Source organism: Gouania willdenowi, chromosome 22, assembly GCF_900634775.1.
Source record: "Gouania willdenowi chromosome 22, fGouWil2.1, whole genome shotgun sequence".
NCBI lineage: Eukaryota > Metazoa > Chordata > Actinopteri > Blenniiformes > Gobiesocidae > Gouania > Gouania willdenowi.
Genome location: NC_041065.1, coordinates 15,421,005 through 15,442,479, shown reverse-complemented (window position 1 = coordinate 15,442,479; position 21,475 = coordinate 15,421,005). Strand labels below are relative to the sequence as shown.

Here is a 21,475-nt window from a genome sequence, read left to right as displayed (position 1 = left end):
TTTGTTGTAATGTTTTGTCGTCGTAATGATTTTTTTGTTGTTATTTTGTGCATTGTGTGTTATCGTGTATAGGGTTGTTTGTCATTTTTTGTTTCTCATCGTTTAGTTGTGTGTCTTGTAGTGTCTTGTGTATCAAGGGGGGTATTTCGTAAAACTTAGATTAGGGATTTAGTCAGGCTAATCCTGACAGTTGTTCTGAGATGTAACTGGAACACTCGTTTTACCAAAGAGCATTTTATGTAGATTGCGATTTATTCTGTGCAGCTATAGCGTGCTGCTGATCAGGCTAAAATGCAGGCTTAGCTTACTCTGGTGCTCATTGCGTAGGGTTTGTATCTAATCTCACCAAAGATTTTACAGATATTTTTAATAAAAACACTTTGTTATGTAAGAAATAATGTTACAGGACCCAAAGACATTTTAGATTATCATTCATTAATCTCTGATTTCTCAGAGAAGGCCATGCAGGTTGCAAAGATGTTGCAAAAATCTCAATGCCTGTGTGGTCAGAGAAGATTTAGTTAAATCAGGCATCAACCTGTTCTCGTGGATGTTTTACTTCCACTTTGGTGAAATACCCCTCAGTTGTGTATTGTGTGTCTTGTAGTAGATTTTACCAGACTAGGAATGAGACATTTAAATATGAGTCTTTATGTGCCCTGTATGTCAGACAGTTAATGTGCTGTCTTCTGTGAGATTGTTTAGGAACTCCCTATACCTGCAACCAGTCCCACATGGTTGGGTTAGCTTAGCCTGTAGCCTCATGGCTAAGAAGGGTCAAAGGGTGAAGGAGCCAGGTTATGTTATCAGGTTCACTTTTTGGGTTATCATTTGATATATTATTGTGCATCACTAGTCTTGATCTACTGTTGTCATAAAGACACACACACGAAGAACACAAAGGACAGGCTTCAATCTATTCTAGGAGGAGCCAACATCCGTGTGTGTGCGTGCATGCGTGTGTGTGTGCCAGAGAGCGAAAATGAAAGGGATGCAGACTGGCCTCAGGCTCCAATTAAAAAGAGGCAGTGGTTGCTATGGTAACACAGGTGAACCAGTTTCCAAGAGGTTGTTTTCTTCTTTTACTGGTCATTTGACCGTCTGCCTCGTGCTTCTTACAGCTTTCATTTGGATTTGGTTTGTCACTGTAGCAACATCATGGATGTAAACATGTTTGCACAAAAAACACGACGGAACCTCGACAAACTTGGCTGCATACTATATGCTTCTTACATGTTCACCTTGAGGGCGATGGTGCAGGGGGTGGAGGTGGGGTGCAATGGGGAGTCTTTATGAAGGAGGTATAGCGTGTAGGCACACCTCCTGTGGGACAAAGGCCAGGCGTGACCCCAGGGCCACATTGTGCGTTTGAAGCATCAAAGATTAATGTGTCCTGCAGTTTACGTTAGTTCTTGCTGCTTTCCGAGTGATCCACCGCAAAGGGCTTCAGAGCTTTGAGCTCTTTGAGAAAGGAGGACAGCAACGATCACCCATCCATCTGTGGGAACTGTCAAAATGCCATGGATGAAATGAATGGAAAGTAGAAGAAAGTGACATAGGAAAGCTGATTGGCTGTCATTTCCAAAAAGACAATGCCCACGTATAAAGAGATAAAAATGGAGCGTTTCCATAGGTGATATAAACCATTTTCAAACTTCCGCATTTTAAACCGGAAGTGGTGCACAACATCTTCTTATGGCTATAACTTTAGTGTTAGACAGTGACAAAAATGGCTCAGTCTCGGCGTGGTTGTTTTTTTTTTTGTGCCTGGTTGCTCTTGTGGGGCAAAAAAAACATACCTGTCTTACCACGCTTTTCCGACAGACGTGGACCAAAGGAGGCAGTGTATCCAAACAGTTAGGAGGGTTGAGGGTCCAGAATTCTGTATGAAGCCAGGGAGCACTTTTGTATGCAACCGGTGTAGTGTAAAATAACCCTACCGTGAAAGTTTCCTACGGTCGACAATGGGCTTGCGCACCTGGCGAACTGCGCATCCGAGTGCGTCATGTTGAAAAAATGTAAGAATCTTTCCTTTAATTTTTAGGGTTAGGGTTAGAATTAGGGTTTATAATAGTAGGAACATTTAAGGTAGCAAAATATTGTACGTATACGTGTAAATATTTACTTACGTGTAGGATTATTTTACACAACACCGCCACTTCACTGAAGAGGATTTTGTCAGGGAATTCACCATCAGCCGCCTTAAAAGTAGAGCTGTTCCATCTCTCTTTCCCTGGAATAATTTTACGGCACCTTAGAAGAAGTACTCTGCCTTCGAGAGGGCTCAGAAACGGTAGCTTGTCCTCTCACAGTAAGCTAGCAAGGCTGAAGCTGCTACTGCGAACCACGATTATGTGGCGCATCCACCCACTGGTAAATATCTAAGATGGTAATTTGTATAAATTTGTCATGGTAAATTGTATATATTTGTCATAAAAGAGAATTTTAATCAAATATAGCCATTACTACATTTGTGGGATGCGATACAGCACCAGTGTGTAGTCATATACCACCATCTAGTGTACCACCATCTAGTGTAGCTAGCGGTTAGTTCACGAAGCTACTTCTTTTCTTACCTTGATAGTTCTGGATATATTCTTCATGGAAGAACTTATGCCCCTTATTAAGTTTATTTGTTCGGGTATTCGCCCCTGCGTTTGCCTCTGCATCAGCGAACAAAAAAGCTGGCGAGTTGAGCAACGCTGTTGAAAAACAAGAGCCATTTTCCCTTAGACCCACAAAAACAGGAAGTGACTCGGCACCAGAAGGCGCTACATGAAAAAGGTCTATAGATAGATTCGCGTGACGTCACACATCTGGGACATTTGACCTATTAACTCACCCCACCATTTTGTGGGGTGCCAACATCTACATAGTTACTACTACTGAAAGCGTAACACGAGGTCTCGCATTTCTCTACCTTTTTGAGCCTCGTACAACGTTTATCATGCCTAAAGGTGTGCTGCTTTTGGATGCGGCAACCACTCGCTGCAAGGCGGGAAGGTATTGTTTTTCTTGTTCCCAACAGAGTCCAAAAAACGATTGCAATGGGCACAAGCTTTGAGTAGAGTCAACACTGATGGAACTCGATTTGAAATGACTTACATATGCGTCAATAGCAGTGAATGAGTTAAAAATAGCCATGGCTTTTAGTCTTATCTCAAAAAAGATGTATGCCTAAGACTTTTGCACGTTCGCATTTTCTCTTTTGTGAACACACCAGGTATTCGTAAATAGCCGGCCACTCCAGATCAGGCCAACCAGTTGGGTTGTCTTTCCACAAACCATGAGGAATTTGGTACGAACAACACTCCAAACCGAGCAAGGAGAGCTTCTTTTCATACTTCAGTCTTTCTGGGGGATCTAATCCCAGTCTATATATTTCACCAGACTCGAGTGTACGTTGCTAGCTTGTTTGTTGGCACCTCTCAAAATGGGGGGGGCGCGTTACTAGGCCAAGTGTCCCGAATGATAACGTCACCGCAAACGGTTCTATTGGCTGTACATGGCGCTGCACTCCTTGCTTTCGGGACCCGATAATGAATTTCTGCAGCATTTCCATTGAGCACCAATCTGACACGCAAAACTGCCAGACTTCATGAATCGCACTTTTTTACTGCCATCCTCACAAGATCGCAAACAAAAATCAATGGTGGCCAAATGCTTCCTCTCTGTGTGTGAGTTGATGACTCATGCTGTAATGATTCTCAGACCCAATCAGTGTCTACTTTGTGCCTACGTCACATTTTCAGACCAGGGCAGCTTTTTTTTAACCTCTACAAAGAAGGTACTTTTTCCCAGTGAAAAGAGGGAAAAAGGAGAGTAGAGCCGAGCCCAGTAGAGCCTATACTGCCAGTGGAAACGCACCATTGTGTTCTAGGGTAGAAATTGAGATAAATGACCCCGAAGAGCTTTCTGACATAGATTAGTAGCAAAGTTGTATTCTTATGGTATCGCTTTAATGCGTGTAGTTTTAGTTAGCAGCAACAATCTGAACATGGGAATAGTTGTAGTTGAATAAACCTTGAGTCTGCAACAATAGTCAAGCAGCAGCAGTAGCCTGATTGGTTGATCAAAGGAAGGCTGGATGGTTATCCATGTTCCAAAGCAAAGGTTAGTTATCCTAAACTATTGAAATCATTGTGATATTGGATTTTCCTGAATCTCTACAGCTGTGCTGGAGTTTAAGGTCGACTGAGGAATAATGATAGTGGGAAATCAACACAGTGAAGTCACCAGTAACGGAACCACTGACGGTTTGTTGGTTCTCCAGCTGCTGGAGGACAAAAACTCAGTGAGTCACTCCACTTATGAGAACAGTCTGAATTGGTCTGAGTGTGAGGAGGAAACAGCCTCACATTAGAGAAAAGAGGCAGTAATGAATCAGGTTTCACTGAAAGAGCAGCAGCGTTTGGTTTGTTTCTTTACTGTAATGACTGACCCACAGCTGCACAGTTACAATTGTGCCACAATTCTGCATAAACAGCAGTGATGTATTAAATATGCATTTAAAGCTCTTTGAAACAAATTTATTTAACTATTAGGTACAAGAATTGAACTATTGTGTATTTTATATGTATTTTATCAGAAGCTGACATTATAATATAACATAAAATACTGCCATGCTTTAGTTTATATATATATATATATATATATATATATAAATGTAATGTATATAAATAATAAATGATTTGACTATATCGGTCCCTGCAGAATGTTCACTTAAATCTCTCTGATTTGGGGAATTTATGGAAATTTCTTGGAATAATTTGAGGAAAATTTGCCAGATTTTGGAAAAATTGAGAGTTCTTTTTACAATTTTAAATTAAAAATGACTGCCATCATGTGATATAAGAAGTGGAAAACTGAGCCCCGCAATTATTGTGGATTTTAATTGAATTGTTGCATTTGGAGGGTCTGAGATATTAGTTAGTATTTAACAAAATGTTTCATGTTTTTTCTATCATTTTTACTTTCTCGAGCGGGCTGAATTTGATGCTCTAGTCTAAAGGGCTGGATTTGGCCCCGGGGCCTTGAGTTTTACACGTGATCTAAACATTCTACATGTAAACCAATCATATCTCCTAAGCGTTATTCGCTGACAGTGCCCCATGCTGAGGGGGAGATTCACTCAATTCAAAAGTAAACAACTGACTACTGCTGTTTAGTTCTAACAGTTGAGGTAAACAAGGGTGTGAGTCCGTCTCAAATAATGGGTCACACGTCTTAACACGGCTCTTGTCAAACACGTCTGCTACTGCTATGGTTAAACAAAAATGCACGGCATTAATACCTGATGCAGCCAACAGGTGGTTTATATCAGCCAGTAGATTATTTCACAGGATGATTTATTTTCAGTGGTTTATTCCACTGCAGGAGCAATAAACCACTGACAAAAGTAAAGATGAAGTTGATAAAGACGCTTGGATGAAAGGTGATAACCGCGCCTAGGGAACCCAGTTACCTTAATTGTACCTACGTTTCCATTACCCTTGGAAATGCACAACAACTAAATAGCACAATAAGGACTGGTAATGGAAACACCTTAATTTCAAAAGAACACTCAAATGAATCAAAAAGTTGTCATGTTTTCATGAGGAGGTTTTTCAGAAGTTTCAATATTTAAATGTAACACTTTAGTAACTTTTTTCCTCAATTACACATCACAGAACATGATCTACCTGGTCACATGACCACTTCTCTCCAAAAAAACATGGTGCGGTGCGTATAGACAGAAGAGGTGACCTATACATTTCTTAGCTTATACTTGAAATCATTACTGTCATATTAGGCGTGAAACAACAAAGGAATGCGGTGTTATAAGGAGGTTAGGAGCATCCAACTTCCTGTAGCGAAAACAATCATCAGTGGAAACATAGTCAAAGCGCAATTGCACTTTGTCGAAACTCTAGAGATATCACTTTTATTTGGTGAAAAACTGCAATGGAAACAGTTAACATCACTATCATCAAACTGAGTAAGATAAATGACGAAGTAGAAAGAGAGAGAAGTCACGAGTTAAAGTTAAACAGAAAACAGGCTGATTATGGAGAAAGAGTGTTGCCTCAGCTCAGCGGTTTGTAATTAGAACAACTGAGCCAGACACACTGTTACCTGTCCTGAATATAAAGTTTTTGTGTGTCTAAATAGAACAAACCGAGCACAAACCTCGGACAGAGGAGGAGGTGTGACTCTGCATAAAGAAAAGACGATGGACATGGAAGGAACATTAAAGTCACGCTCGTCTCATTAGTCCAGTGTCTTGTCTACTACTTCTTCTTCTTCTTCTTCTTGACGTTGAGAGGAGAAGCAGAATCGAAGTGTTCCATCAGGACTTCACCAAGCAGAGAGTTGTGAAGCATGAAAGTGGGAAATGTGAGCAGTCTGCTGCAAATAACGCAGCGCCCGCAGGACGACATCAAACAGGCAAGTATTCACACAAACATACACAGGACTTCTCTTCATTTCATGAAACATTCCCAACAATGTGTCTCTATCAAACTGGACTGCAGACTGGAAATTAAAAGCAAGTTGCAGTACTATTTCCTGATGTGGGGATGCCGGTGGGCCTAAAGACTAAAAACATCAAGCTAACTTCAAGTGATTATTCAAAGTGTCGCAAGCATTTATTTATGAAAGTGTCTATTTGTACGGACAACCCCCGGTGCTATTGGTACGGTTACCAAAGCACACGTACGTAGCGTCTTAGGGTTAGGTTTAATCTTAGTCACGCGACCTAAACTGGCCAATGACTGACCTATCACGTGACCTAAACTGGACAAATAGGGGCGCTGCATACGGATAGAATGTCGGTATATTGATACGGCAACGGTACAGATAGCCACTGCCTTTATTTATCATAACTGACGATTTTGTCATTTGTGTTGAGATTTTTGTCGTACTTTTTAAAAAGTGGGTCATTGATATTAAAAAGTCATTTTAATGCACTTAAAGACTAAATAAACCCCCAAACTACTTTTTTCCCGCTGAATACAATGCATGTGGGTATGAAGTAGTGCTGTTGATTAATCCTGGTCCAAGTCTCAACGTTTTTGTCAAAGTATTTCAATTTAGCATATTTTGTTGTAAAATGTAAGTGTGACTGCCCTCTATGGTTTGAAATACAATTTAATTTGCTATTGGCTGAGAATGACATTCTATGACGTCATTGGACCATCGTGCATCACAAACTGATACTGTTGGCTCCGCCCCTCCTATAAAAACTATCATCTGAGGACTCTGCAGTCTGTGGGAGTAGGTTGGATTGAGATAATTGTGAATAGAGAGGTGTATTATTATTAAGCAACTAGTTAGCATAGCATATATTTTTCTTTGGATAATTTATAGTATAGAGTGGGTGTGTCATTACTGCTCCAGGAGCCCCACCCATAATCAAGGCATGTTTTTGAATTTCCCTCCTAGTGGCAGGTCAGCAAAAACATGGGGGTTTAGTTCAGTGGGCGTGCACTGTCGCTGTTCCCACTCAACATTCTTGAAGACAAATTACAGCACTTAGGGGCGCTGCCATCTTGCAAATTTGACGTAATTTGGAGCCAGAGTCTGCGAAGGAGGAGCCTTGGTAACACGCCCCGCCCATTTAGCATTCTGCCCAATCATCGGCTGTCAATCATCCTCATATATGACGTCAAATCCCATTTTTCAAAATTATGTAACAAGTATTTTAACTTTGCAGTTTGACCCACATCCCATCCGTTATCATTGAGGAGGCGGGGTTTATGACCTATACTGCAGCCAGTCAGCAGGGGGAGCTCTAAAAACCAAAGGCTTCACTTCCACGATGGCTTTTTTAGTCTATGGTTAAGTTACTCTTAGATGCTCTTTCACTATGTTTCGGATTTGTTTCCATTTTTATCTTTTTCTACACACGGCGTTACACTAAGTTTGAAATTATGTGGCGCCTCTTACACATTTAAGACATAGCAATAAACAAACATGAGAATGCACACACACACGGGCCATTGGCGTCTAATGAGGTCATCTGGCCACGCCCTGCTGCACCCTGAGACTCATTAACACCAACACTCTCCTTCAGGGAATCCACTGCTCATATTGATCTCTGGCCCAGATCAAGTGAAATATGAATGAAGGATACTCGCCGCCCCCCAGCACACACACATTGCTTCTTTTAATCGCTGTCAACCGAGGTCTGGAGATCACTGACTAAAACTATATCATATTAATGTTAGATGTCTAAGACTAATGCTCAGAATAAAGCAGTAATTGGTGTCAGAATGACCACTTTTATGGTGTAAGACTGCAACCCGGGGTCAGGGGTGTGGCCAGAGGGGCAATGACAAATGCCATTATCAGAAACTAATTGTCCAACCCTAGTGCAGACCCAGCTCTTAAATATAGTTGATCAAGTCAGTCAACCTGGTGTGAGTTTGATAAAACAGCATTGAGTTGCTTTTATGGGTACCTGTACTTTTTTGAGTATATTTCTTAAGTACGTTTTAAAGGAAGTAAAGTAATTCATCACATTTCTACACCCAATCGTTACTGAGTAAATTACTTTATTTTATTTATTTTTTGTTTCAATATGATCAACAGACATTGTGAAACCACAAAAAATGAAATGACCAGACAACAATCCAATGCATCACGTCATAGCAGACCAACCAGATTAAACGTAATGTACGGCTCCAAACAGCATTGAATGGAGGTTATTTTCTCAGTTTTAGAGTTCATAAATCTAGCTATATATACTGTACTTAGATCCTGAGAATTTATTTTTTTTAAAATTTTGAATTGAATTCATTAGTGTTATTGTATTAAAAAAAAAAAGAAAAAAAAAAAAGTACATTTTGACAAACCCTGCCTTTGTAGAAAATAAATTAAGTTCCAATTGTGCAAGATTTGGTCTCTTCCTGTTTATACATGAGATGTTTACTGTATGCAACCGTGGCAAGATTTATTACCAAAAATAAATGCGTTGGGTGAAAGTAACTAATAACTTTTCCTTTGAGTACTATTTAATTGAGCTGATACTTTTTACGTGTACTTGAGTATTTTATGTATGACTTACTTGTACTTGTGTACATTTTCAAGAATCCAGTAACAGTACTTCTGAGTAGGATATACCAGTAGCCTACCCTTTACACCTTTACCGCTGACTAACTTTCATTTTTGTTGTTTTGTCTTATCACACATATTTATCGCATTCTGCATATTTCTGCCATCCTGTCATTTTTATCAAAACTATTTTATGTTGTACCAGATATATATATATATATATTTATCACAACCAATACTTTTGTAATAACCTTGTTTTATTTTGAACATTTTTGAACAATTCTCTCATAACGCACATTCTTGCTGGGATTGAAAACCACTGACTAAAATTTATTGGAATTTTTGGCAGACGAACCTAAACTAAATCACATTTTAGTCAGAAACTACAAAACTAAGATTAAAATTTAAAAAAAAGTTGGCATCAGAAATAAAACTGTTGGTGTGGGACTGCGACCCATGGGTTGGAAACCACTGACTGAAACTCATTTCAGTTACTACTTGTTTACTAATGAACAGTTTAGAGGATTTAAAGTAAAGTGATGAAATTAAAACTGGGATTGAGGTGGAAAATCCCGCAGAGGAGTGCTGGATTACGGAGGGAGGATAAAGGGGGTGAGGAAGAGGAGGAGGAAGAGTCGCCATTACTGCCGTGGAGCCACTCGGAGCTCGTCCAGGACCAGAACCCTCCAGACCTGGACCGACCCGGACCCTGACCGGAAGCCTGAACCTTGACCGGGCCGTGTGTGGATTGTAACCCGGATTTTGCGGCTGTGGGTGCGGGAATGCTTCGCTCCGCTCCTCGGTATGTGGATCTGGGAGCGACCATGTTACGGGTTTGTAGGGGAATGTCCTGGACCCGGCTCGGATAGCACGACCCATTCGAATTATCACGTTCCCCGGGTCGACCCACTTTGGTTTGGATCGGGTTCGGATGTGTGACATATTTAACCCCGGTTTGGATATTTTCCTTTAACCCGATTTCTTTCCCACGGTGCTGAAGTTGGCCTCACATTGGATGCTTCCTAGTCCGCAGTTAAGGTAAAAGATGAGGGAAAACCTCAATTTAAGGGGCGAATGTACACATTATTTTTACATTCTGATTTAAAACATCGTAAATTCATTATTATTCATGAAATAAAAACTATAGTAAAATCTAAGTTTAGAATTATTATAACAACGCTTTTAAGGTTACATCAACTTGGACACTAAGTTATTACAGTATTATAATATCACCTGCTTCTGCCTGTCAGTGAATGGGCAGAGTAAAAAGAAAGGAAAATAACAAATACAAACCCTATTCCAGGTTATTCAAAAGTAGTGTCACATAATAAATGTTTATTATTAAGTCCCGTGTGTGTGCACACTGGACGAACTGCGTGATCTGACACACGCTCATCAAAACATCTGAAAGTGCTGAAATAGTTCTATTGTGTCCCCTTGTCCTTGTCCTGTGTCTTTGGGAGCTAGTGAAATACACAACTTTAATCACACTGAGTTCTCAGACCAGTATGGGTCATGATTCAACTGGTAAGCATGATTTGTTGCGACTGGTTTCTGGCACATTGGGGCTCTCAGACCAGTTGGTGTTACGGTTCAAATGGTAATCATGTCATTTAAACACTAAAGTGTTGCACAACTACATATAGGTTTAGTCAAGTTAGCTGTAGTTAATATAGAAATCATTCTTAAGATAACATAACTAGTTGAATCAAAACACCAACTTTAGCATTAAGCTTTAGCATTGAGGGTATATTCAATTTCACATTGCATTTACCACTTGATTTAAAAAAAAAAAATTATATATATCTATATATATATAGGATTAAAATAATAATAATAATACACAATAGGGCTGGGTCAAATGATTATTTTTAAAACGTTTGATCTAGCGATTACTTTATCGACGCATCGATTAATCTAACGTTTAATGTTAGTGTGTGTGTTGTCTTTTAGGAAGTTTAAGGGAAAAATAAAAGGTCAGACTGCAAAGGAAAAACTCCAATAGATGCCTGTGTGAACAGCAAACATACATTGTGTTTAATTTACAAATCAGGACGGACTACTAGGGTATCACAGTGGTATGTAAATGTGTTCTTTCATCGCGTGTGTTGCTGCTGCCACTGATGTCACGGCTGGTGTTTCGTCCTTGTCGCATCGATGCGCTGCTGTTTGGTCACACCCGGGATAAAGGACGAGGGTTACGGGGAACAGCTACCCTCTGCCTTGCACTTTTGAAACTCGGAGGAGCCACTCCCGATAGTTATTCTCCGGCACCGCCATCTTTGTTTTGGTCGGACGACGCATCGGCGCGCGCATTTTGCGTCGACGTGTTTTTCGCGTCGACGTCATCGCTGACGTTGACGCGTTGTCCCTTCCCTAATACAAAATATTGCCATTTACATTTCAGGATGTAAATTCTGTTTTTCTGTCCATTTTTTGCTATCACAGAAAATCAGCCCCTAAACAACAGTGTCATGCATTGTTGTTGTAGTTTCAGTGACTATCTGTCATTATACATTATACACACCAATCACACAATTTTCTGATAACTCCTCACATCATAACTCCAACTTTGATTTGAACTATACCAAATGTTGTTTTTTTTTTTTTTGTATGTTATTTTATTATCAAAAAATCATAATTCTTCAGGGATTTCCTGCTATTTTGTCCCACTAATGTCCTCCCTTGTGGGAATTACTCCATTACACAACTCTACTTAGTTTGAGATCCCTTAAAATTTCCCTTAAACTCAGCACTCCAACTACAGACGGACTTCACTGCCGCTGCTCACCAGCTTTAGCACACGGGCATGCTAGGCTAGCGTTAGCTGGCCCAGGTTAGGTGTAAATGTTGATTTGTTTAGCTTTCTGGGTTTAGACTAACTAGACCGGGTTGTCCCTGCTCCTCTCCACTGGGCGGAGAGCGCGTTGCCCGGGTAGAACGGCTGGAAGCCCCCAGTGTACTGACGCATTAAGTTACCGAGTTACTGTGAGCTTCACCGGAGGGAGACTTTATCTGCTCTGCAACACCACTATTAAAACTTCAATAACTGGTATGTATTAAATACATATTACGTCAAAACACATAGGGTCAGAAACCAAATGAGGGTCTCATTCCAGTTATAGTGGGTCATTTCATCTTAAGGTGAAACATTTTTCCAGGGAAATTATTTCTAATGGTCCCTATTTTAAGAAATCTTTCCCAAATGACCCCAACATGAATGTTTTCGGCCTGAAAGAGAGAAAATTAATGTGTGTACATTTTGTACACACATTTTCATTGTAGCACAGACGGTACAAAGCATTTTCCCTAATGTATGACACGCCTTTTAAGCCCCAAACTTAAATTTTCAAAGTCGGTTGCTTTAAAAGTACATTTTTGAAAATGTGTTTTACGTCCGCAAAATGACACTGCTTTGTGTTTCAGTTTGGCCTTTAGATGAACATACTGCTTGCCTTTTATCATCATCTCTTATTAAATACATTCCAGAATTAAAAAAAAAAAAAAAAATCTGAGTATAATTTGATTTAGTTGTGTTTTAATCGTCAGGATTCTTGTTGGCGTCACTCTGCTTTAGTCTAATTTAAGATGACTTAGTGGAGTTGTTTAAATGGCAGTGGCTATCCGTACGGTTGCCATATCAATATACCGACATTCAATCCATATGCAGCACCCCTCACTGCACAGTTTATGTCACGTGACAAAGACTAAACCTAACCCTAACCCTAAAAATTGTCACGATATTGGGTTATAACCTAACTTAACCCTAACCCTAAGACACTTCGTACGTGTACTTCGGTACATGTACCAATAGCACCGGGAGTTGTTCGTACAAATAGACACTTTCTTATTTAAATGGCAGTGGCTATCCGTACGGTTGTCGTATCAATATACCGACATCCTATCCGTACACATTGGCCAGTTTAGGTCACGTGACTAAGATTAAACCTAACCGTAAACCTAATCCTATCCCTAAAAATTGTTGCGATATAGGGTTATAACCTCACCCTCAACCTAACCTTAAGACGCTGCGTACGTGTTCTTCGGTAGACGTACCAATAGCACCGTGGGCTGTCCGTACGGCAACCGTACGAATAGACACTTTCTATTTGAATAAAGTGACTAGTAGCTTTAATGTGCGTTGAATAGTTTTTGTCTATTTTTTTTGGATAGTTCTATATAGGTATGTAGGTATATTGAATTATAGACATATATAGATATATAACTAAATATACACATCTTTGCAGCGGCCGTTTACAATTCCTTCCAAACATGTGTTTTATCTATTTAGGTGAGGGATAAGGAAACTTGAAGATGAATCTTCTCATATTGCCGACAGTAAATGTGTTGTCGTCCTCCGAGACTGGGAAGGAACCCCATACCAGCAACTAATCCCACACGTTTGTACTGGTGACAGGTTTTGGTGTGTGGTCCAGGTGACTTTAGTTTCTTTTTATTGTTATTATTACACTTGGTTTTGGAGGACTTCCTACACACTTTTGGCACTTAGTGAAATAGTTTCAGTTCCTTATGGTTGTTGCGCGTCACGCTTAGTTGTATTTTGCTGTTTTGTCGCCATGGTTTCAGATAAAGTTGGTGGTTTTATTGTCGGTGTCAGAATTGAATCTCCGATGTTGGTTTAATTATTTACAAGCTCACTTTCTGTCTGGAACCTGCGGTTTGAATACCTGATGTAACTGATGCCTTCCCACCCTCGGGGCCTTAGATCGTGCCACAGTGAAACCTTTACCTGAGAACGAGCAGTGGCGTACTGTTCTCCTTTAAAAGTATGAATTATCATTGGGTATCTAGTAGTGCTGTTTGAATAATAACAATATTAATAATCAATTGTTTGGTCTGTTGGCATGTTGACTGAATTGGACAGTGGGAATGTTCTGTCATTCAAACACAAAATGTGCTGAGGTTGCAACCTCAAAAGAGCCGCTTCAGCCACAAATCATTGATTAATTGATTAAATTATATCAAATGTGTAAATTATGTATAAATTAGAATTTTTTTTGTCCTCAGAAATCCAATTACAATTATGTTCTCAATTACTGAAGTTCACTTACAATTAATCACATCTACTGAGCCATAAATAAATAACCTAATCAAAGTTAACCCTCCTCTTGTGTTTGCTTTCTGTTAGCATCTCTAATGATAACGGGTCTTAAATCAGCTGTAAAATACACTAAAAACAATTATCTATTATTTTATTTCTTTCCTATCTGTTGGTTACCTTGTTAGGATTCCTAATCAATGAGAATCTAGGTTTTAATATTTTTGGTGTGGGATCTGTTGTTAACTACATACAGTATGTGTAGAACTGTTCATTGGACTAACATGGTTCCCCAGTTTTGTGTTAAATTACAATTAATTAAGTAATAACAGTATTTATTGAATGCTATGTACATACATGACAATAGTTGTAGATGGATGTATATGTGACAGAGAAAGATGGATAAAGATATAGAATATATATCATTACTTATGTATCATTATTGCATTCTAAATAAACTCATCATGAATCACTGAAGCTTTAAATATCAAATTCAGCTACAACTTTATTACACTGTCACCACGTGATCACTGATTTACTCAGGAATGTATAAACCAATATGAAAATTAGATTATTAGATTTAAAGTGATATGTACTGTACATATTCTCGTCTTTCCTCCACGGTTTTATTGGCGTGTGGTGTAAAGGCTGTAAATCCTGTGGGTGGGGGGGTCAGCGAGCGGACACGTCTGGACGGTGGAGTGCCGCTCTCACAGCGTCAGCGGGTGCTTTGTGTCGTTTGCAGGGAATCAGCAGCGTCTTCGTCTGAAGCCTGTTTTTTTTTTCAATGTCAGTGAGCACGGGAACGCCACGCTCCTCTGACCATATGGGGTCCGTGACTGAAGTTACAAGACTGGTTCAGCAGAACAAATGTTATTTTATATAGGCTAGAAAACACACAAATCACCTTCAATAAGACATTGTGTCTCCTGCCGTTGAGCAGGGTTGAGGTCAATTACATTTTTCAGTTACAATTACATTTTCAATTACCCATGTTCGTTACAATCCAATGATGATTACAGTGACCAGCATTTCTTCACTATTTTTCATCCTCACAAAGTCATAAACAATTACGTTCTCAATTTCTAAAGTTGTGTTTTGTAGTCATTTCTATCATTTTTAGTTTAGTTTATTTTTTTGCAGTTTACATTCTTCATTTTTTTTTTCTAACATTCACATTATTCAGCTATAGAAGCCGAGTAGGCTGAAGTTCAATTACAATTAATCACAATTACTGAGCCTGAAATAAATAGCTAATCAAAGTTAACCTTCCTCTTGTGTTAGCTTTCTGTTAGCATCTCTAATGATAACGGGTCCTAAATCAGCTGCAAAATACGCTAAAAACAATTATCTATCTCAACAAGTTTCTTTCCTATCTGTTGGTTTCCTTGTTAGGATTCCTAATCAATGATAATATAGGTTTTAATATTTTTGGTGTGGATGTCTGAGCCTTTTTTTGTGTCGATTTAAAAAAGATTTTAGATTTTAAATTAGAAAGAGTGGAAAATCTTGATATAAAACACACTTTAATAATTGTTAATTACATATGTGTAGAACTGTAACATGGTTTCTCAGTTTTGCGTTAAGTTACGAATTTGCCATTAAAATTCGATAGAAATTGTCATTACAATTACAAAGTCAATTATCTAAACTCAGTTATAATCTAACTACGATTATGAGAGCAACATGTTTTTGAAATTACAATTATAATTATGGCATAATTGTAATTAATTATCAATTGCGCAATTGCAATTATAATTGACCCGAATTACTGCTGACGCTGACGGAACAGTGTGGCATTGCCGTATAATTGTTAAGTAACTCTACTGGTGTTTCAAACCAACTGGTGATCAAGTTAACTGGTGACTGAGTCTCAGTGTCAGCTGGTTGTGATCGTAGACTGTAAAAAAGATGGATGGGACATCCTGAAAAGGAAGTGAAGCTTTTATTTTTAGAGCTCTGATTGGCTGCAGTATAGGTCATAAACCCCGCCTCCTCAATGATAACGGATGGGATGTGAGTCAAACTGTAAAGTTAAAATACTCATCACATAATTTTTTTTCCAAATCTAAACTCTGCTGTGATCATTAGTTTTTATCGCCCTACATTGGGTTAAAGTGCTAATTTTTCTGTGAATTTTGTTTTTAAATAAGTTATTTGAGGTTGAGAAACAGGATTTGACGCCATATATTACGATGATTGACAGCCGTGGGTCTTGCGTTGCTCTCTTTGTGAATAGCAGTTATGTCATGAAGGAAAGCAGATGTCATTAAACTTTTCAGTTTTTTTGTCTTTTTTTTAGATACTAATACTAACCTCTATGATCTGATCATCTGAACAAGATGTTGGTAGTGTTTCTAGTGGGAAAGATACTTAAGTTCCTGGCGTAGCTGGGCTGCGTACCTCATCAGGGCAGTACGCTAAATGGGTGGGGCATGTTACCAGGGCTCCTCCCGCCTGACCCTACTGCGCAGACTCTGGCTCCAAATAACATCAAATTTGCAAGATGGCAGCGCCCCTAAGCGCTGTATTTTGGCTTCTGGAACGTTGAGTGGGATTCGAACAGCTTCAGTGCATGCCAGTTTGAGCAGAACAGCAGTGAAACTTTGACCTGCTCTTGGTATTTGACACAGTGTAGGATTGGCCCTCCTTTAAACAATGCTTCAAGTCTATATTCTGGTTTATACTGGTTTAAACTGCATTCATCAGTAAATATGACAGTATGAAACATCCCTTACTTTGGATCCTCAGGTCCTGTGATACATTTCCAGCTATGAGCAAACAAAAGCTTTGTGTATTTTTGTTGTCTTTTTGTGTGTTTTGGTTTGTTGTTTCGTGCTGGTACTAGGCCTATAAAAACCCGACCTTTAACACGACTTCCGCTTGGAGCACATGTGCAGTTGCAGCCATCCATCTCCCAGAATGCTCCGCTGTATCAGGCGTGGCTCTTTAAGAACTACTCGTGAGTGTTTATGGTGTTTACACACCTGACGGACCGGCCGAGCGACTTTTTCTCCCAGTACGATGATCTCATGCTGTTTGAGCGGAGGCCGAGGTCCCTGATCAGAGCTCAGTGTCTCTTTGGTTGTGGCTTCACTGCCTGTTTATATTAAATGCTGAAAAAGCATTTTTTACTATTACTCACACACACACACGCGCTCACACACACCAGAGGATGAAACTAATGTTTCACAATGCTCTCCTACCCTATCAGTAACTTTTTATGACACACATCAGACAGAAACTGGCCGTCCGTGTCTGACGTCAATAAATATACAGAAACTACACAAAAACACATAAAATGACATGAAAGATACACAAAACATTGTCAAAAATATAACAAACCTACACGAATGATGAAAACATCACACAAAGTAATGACAGATATACACAAATTGGTCCCAAAACACAAAAAATAAAACAAAAATGCAACAAAATTTGTCAAAAATATACAAAAATACTACAAAATCAGTAATACATGAAACAACAACACAACCTTCCAAAACGCAAACAAATACACAAAATAAGATTGACTTTTTCTTCTGCACGTGGACACACTTGCCACATGTGGGTGTCCATGTTGTCTGTGTAGAGCTGTGGCGGGGCAGTTTGCTCTGAGAGAGAGAGGCGGGGCATGTCAGGAGAGGAGATTCTGTCAGAGGGAGACACTGAGGAAGCAGTTTAGAATAAAACCTGTCCATAAAAAGCAGAGTGATTCTATGTGGGCGTATGAGTTTACATTTTGTGTCACTGACCTGTAAAGATGGATTTTCTTCCGGAGATGTTGGTCTTTGAGCTGATTAACACGGGTCATCGCAATCGTCCCACAGAGATGGTGAAAAAGCTGAAATTCTATCACAGGTTTGGGCAGCTTTGATCACAGTGGGGCCACAAAACTGTGACTGTATCAGATCTGAGGGTCACATGATCAACATTCATGTCAGCAGCATTTAGAAAAACGATTGATCTAACTTTATGTTTTGTTGTCATTATGTGTTTTTAGAGTCATTTTGTGTTTTTTTATTCTGTGGAGTTTTTTTTAGATTTGTAGGGTGTTTTTGTTGTTGTTTTGTACACTTTAGTTGTTGTTGTTGAGTGCTTCTTGTGTTTTCTGTTGCTTGTGTCTGCCATGTGTTGTCAAACAAATTTTTCACCTTTGGTAAATGTTGAGGGAGTGAAGCTTAATCCTCGACTGTTTGTTTGTGTTCAATAATTGAGCTGAATCAGTTAACTCTGATAATCAGTGGAGCTAATCAGCTAATGCTAATCCCGGGTGGTCGTCGGCTCTAATCACGGAAAATCTGTGACCCGCTGCATCCTCGTCGCTCATGGTTTGTAGGTCAGCGGTGAGAGTCTCAGGCTGTTTTCATCCTTCCTGCACTAATTGGTTCAAAGCCGGTTTTTTATTTTGAAAAGCTCTTTTCGTGGGAAGAATTGAGAGGACGTCGATTGAGTTACTTGTCTTTCAAAAACAGTTTGATTGAATGTTTACTGTGAGGACTGCAGAGGGGTATTTCATTAAATCCAGCTCAGGGTTAAGTCAAGGTTTAACCTGAGAGTCCTGCTCCATTAAGCCGGGTTCTAACTGAAACGGCGGTTTCATCAACGAGAAAACACCTTAGTTACCATAGTAACACAGTCCGTGTCGCAAACCTGCTCCCGACGAGGTTTAAGCAGCAGGTTTGGCTTAAGCTGCAGACGCACTCATTTCAAAATGATGATGTGGTTTCATATGAGTCATTTAGTGATGGTTTAAAACACAAGATCTACCAAAGGAAAAAGAAATAAAAAAGACTTATTTTATACTTTATTTAAAAATACTGCTTTAATGCAATATTTTAAAAGGAAATTAAACAGAATATCATGGTAAATGATTAAATATGATTTTAAATCGATACATATGATGATAGAATCATTATCTTATTAGGTGTTTAATGTGTCCTGTACTTTTTAATGAGATAATCAGTCTCCATGCGTTTAAAACTATCAGTAATAATGTCTATATAAGGATACGTGCGTATCCATCGCTTCGGTTTACCGCATGGTATAAATGTCCATTCATTGATCAGAGATTAATAATGAGAATGCTCTGAATATACAGAGAGGGAGGGGTTGTTCAGGGACAGTCACAGGGCAGAGCAATAAGGCTCCCCAATGACAAAAATACACTATTGCTTTTCGGGATGCTGCGTTCACTGCACGCAACTCCCCTACGAGCTGCTCACCTGCACCTGCAGCGTCTACAGTGTTGGAGGTGACATCCAGCGGCGCACACAACACCGCTGAACTGCTCCCTCTCTTCATTTGAATTTAATGTTTAGTGATGAGTTAATCAAACACTCACTAGTTTCATCAATTACATATTATTTAATTGTGAGTTACAGCATCGTCTTTTATTAAACGCAGACAGGTGTTAAAAAAAAACTTCTCAAACACATGATCAGTGTGTGATCACATGCTTAAGTTGTTTTCTATGATACATTGACTAAATAACACCAACTTTAACCCTTTCCTACTTTTAAAATGTTCTCAAACGTGTCCGTCCTTTATTCTCACTGCTCAGTAACAGATGACATCATGTCTTGTTGGTCTCAAAAAAAAAAAAAGCTGCAGCGCCTGCGCCCTCAACTCTCTAATCATTACATCTGTGATCGATCTCGTGGGTCTTATGAAGGCATGCACTTAAGCTAAACACTGTCAGCTGGCTTGGCTCAGCTGGGGAGCTCCAAACTGAGAAGAGTTTGATGGAATAAGAAAACCCAGTGTGGTCACAGACCACACTGGGTTTTCTTACGGTTTTCTTACGGTCTAAACCAGGTTTAGACCGTAGACCTGGCTCTATTAAGACTAAAAAGACTTTGATGAAATACCTTCTACATCTTTACTGTGAAGTTATGTAACAGCATCATGTATTGATGTTGCATTGTGTCTTATTTTGCCAAAATGTAATTAGCGCTCACATGATTTTATATAACAATCAACATTATGTAATAAACAAACTATAGGTATGGGAACTTTTTGGTTAGCAACAAAAAGAAGGAAAAACTGACCAAAAAAACTCAAACAGGATTAAATATGACCAATATGAGACTTACCAGTGAACACAGATTAAAATAACTAGAAAGCAGACTAAAATGAAAAAAGTAAATCTAAAACCTGAAATTATATTACAAATAACAAAGTAAGACTAAAAGGATAAATAATCAAACCATCAAAAAGTCAAACTCAAAAGATAGACAAGATAGACAAAAAACCGACCGAAGAAATAAACATAAGCAAAAAAATAACTAAGCAAAAGGTCTACAAACAAATAAAAGTACCTACAAAGGACCAAAAACAAACAAAAAGGACAAAGTACAAACAATACGACCATTAACGGCCTTAAAGCAGACAAAAAGGACCCAAAAACAAACTAAAAAAGACTACAAACCAATATCAAAGGTTTGTAGTCTAGAAGGCAAAAAAGTCAAAGTAAAAACAGACAAACTAAACAAAAATCTGACACAGACTACACTGGACTAAAAACTGACTAAAAACAAACAAAAAGACACACACAATATCAGACTAAAAAACTGACATTAATGATTTCAAATACATAAAATGGTCCAAAAATAATGAAAAGAAAAAAAAGAAAGACTGGCCAGATATCCAAAAACTAATATTAAAATTGTCAAAGAACCGTGGCCCCTGATTTAGACTTGAAAATTATGTTTTACTGTTTTGTGGAGTATTTTTTTAAAGTGTTTTTGATATTTTCAGAGCACTTCAGTGTTAGTTTTAAGTTCCCTTTTTGAGCGAGTGTTCAGCTACTTGTCCCTCATTTTAGAGCTTATCCGTACAAGAGAGGTGCTTTTAAACGTGTTGCACAGATGAAGGATTATTAAACCTGGGCTCATGGAATAATGCGCACAGAAACATGTCTGAGTTGCACTCAGGTCTGAGCTTGTCCCAGAGAGACAAGCAGAGCAACAGAAAGCTAATTATATGATAATCGCCATCATCATCATCAGTTTCCCTGTTTGAATTTTTTTTCGTTTTCCTGATTGGGATTCCCCAGAGGAGGGAAAACATCTCCTTGTTTCCTAATCCGTGATGGCGTTTGGAAGGAATATGAAATAGCCGCAACATAGACTGTCAGAGAAAAATATAGAAAATAAAAAATATTACTACAATAATAAAAAAAAAACAAGAGAGAAATAAAAGAAAAAGTGCAATACAGTATCAGAAAATGACACGAATCTTGTAAAAAAACAAAACACAAATCAGCAACAAATATACCCCCAAGAAAACAAAACAATACCAAAAGTATACAAAACAACCTCAAAAGTACTGAAGAATGACACAACTATGATGAAAATGCACAGAGTTACTCTAAAAACAAAT

At 38.9% G+C, this 21,475-nt stretch overlaps 1 protein-coding gene across 3 annotated transcripts in view; it reads left to right on the top strand.

Moving 5' to 3' along the window:
* Positions 1 to 9,595: 9,595 nt before the first annotated feature.
* Positions 9,596 to 21,475, top strand: part of arhgap5 (Rho GTPase activating protein 5) — a 32,377-nt gene continuing 20,497 nt past the window's right edge. The window contains exon 1 of one of the 3 annotated variants that reach the window (XM_028438919.1): positions 9,596 to 9,835. The gene's annotated coding sequence lies outside the window, so the exon portion shown is untranslated. Of the gene's footprint in view, positions 10,072 to 11,839; positions 12,086 to 21,475 lie in introns of those variants that run through there. The other 2 variants (XM_028438920.1, XM_028438921.1) reach the window with 2 other exon arrangements.